The sequence below is a fragment of the Magnolia sinica genome, chromosome 18 (genome assembly GCF_029962835.1).
Source record: "Magnolia sinica isolate HGM2019 chromosome 18, MsV1, whole genome shotgun sequence".
Taxonomy (NCBI): domain Eukaryota; kingdom Viridiplantae; phylum Streptophyta; class Magnoliopsida; order Magnoliales; family Magnoliaceae; genus Magnolia; species Magnolia sinica.
In genome coordinates, this window is record NC_080590.1 from 72,168,448 (window position 1) to 72,170,000 (window position 1,553).

The following is a 1,553-nucleotide window of genomic DNA, read 5'->3' on the forward strand; positions in this document are numbered from 1 at the left end:
GGGATCTCTTAAATGCCTAAGATCTTGAAATTACCTCTCTTCAATGATTATCATTTAATAGAGTAACTACCAACATAACCTTGACCCAATCTGTCGCCATACATCGAAGCATCATCAGTGTCGCGGTTCAAGGGAGCTGAAGATTCTTCATCACCAAAGGAGGAGATCTTCATCAACGCGCTTAATGACGCTCATCTACTTATCTATAAGTCATTACAGTCCAGAGACCTTGCTGATCATTCCTTTGTGTAGGATTAGGTCACAGGTGATTCTCACCCCTTTCAAGTCCTCAGAGGAGGCCTCCGATGGGAGTGTATGTGTGGGTGCTGTATGTTGATCCTTGCTCTTGTAAAGCATAAACTTAGGTCATTAGCTTGTGTGGCCCAAAAGTTAGGTTCCTTGTGTGGATCCTTGGCCTGTGTGTCCTAAAAGGTTAGGTTCCTTGTGTGTATCCTTTGCTCGTGTGTAAAGTATAAAACCTGGGTGCTGTGTGTTGACCCTTGCTCTTGTGTGGGGCATAAACTTGTGTCGCATGGAGACATGTCCAGGTTGCTTGTGTAGGTCATAGAGTCGACCTTGTGTAGGTTATGAAGGTTAGAGGTGAACTTGATTTAAAACCTTCGTTAGTGAGATCTGGTACACTCAAAGGTTGTGTGCGTCTGTTGGAAGTGGAGTAGGCACGTAGCTGAACCACTATAAACGACTATGTTTGAGAATGTTATTTGCGCATTACTCTTTTATGTTTTCTTTGAATGTTCTCACAAAGCATGCCAACATGATTACTTAGTACTAATAAGAATCACATCCCACAAATAGTCACATAATTCGTTCATCATAGACTAAGTTGCCATATTATTGAAACATTGAATAGTCTTATGATTGGATCCTCTATCGGGCTTGGAAGCCAGTAAAGTCGAATGGAAGATATCTTGATAGTTTCATATTAAATCAAGATTAGGATACTAGGATTTTAAATTTTCATAAGATTTTATAAAGTCATATTCACCCCCTTCTATGACACTTTGACATATTCTAACTTCTACTAAAGCGGTTCTTACTGCAATTTCATGGTCTTGACTGAAGTTGGAATCATGGCCAAAAGAGAGGGCTCATCTATAACTAGACCTCCTATCTTTGATGGTTCAAATTATGCCTACTAGAAGGCTTGGATGCACTACTTTCTGAGATCTTTGGATCATGATGATTGGGACATTATTGAAAACGGATGCGTCCCCAACCGGTCAAGTGGTACTTGAAAATGGCATAACCATCTCCAAACCAAAATCCAAAGAAATGTTAACAGCATTCGATAAGGAAAAATAAACTTCTGAAGCTAAAGCAATGAATGCTATCTACTGTGCAGTGTCTCAAGAAGTTCTTAATCAAATTAGTATGTGTAGTACTTCAAAACAAGCATGGGAGTTGTTGGAAACAACCCATGAGGGAACCAACACAGTGAAAAGATCTAAGTTGCCACTCCTAACATCACAATTTGAACATCTTAGAATGGAGGAGCATGAGACCTTCATGGAATTCTTTACAAAACTGAATAT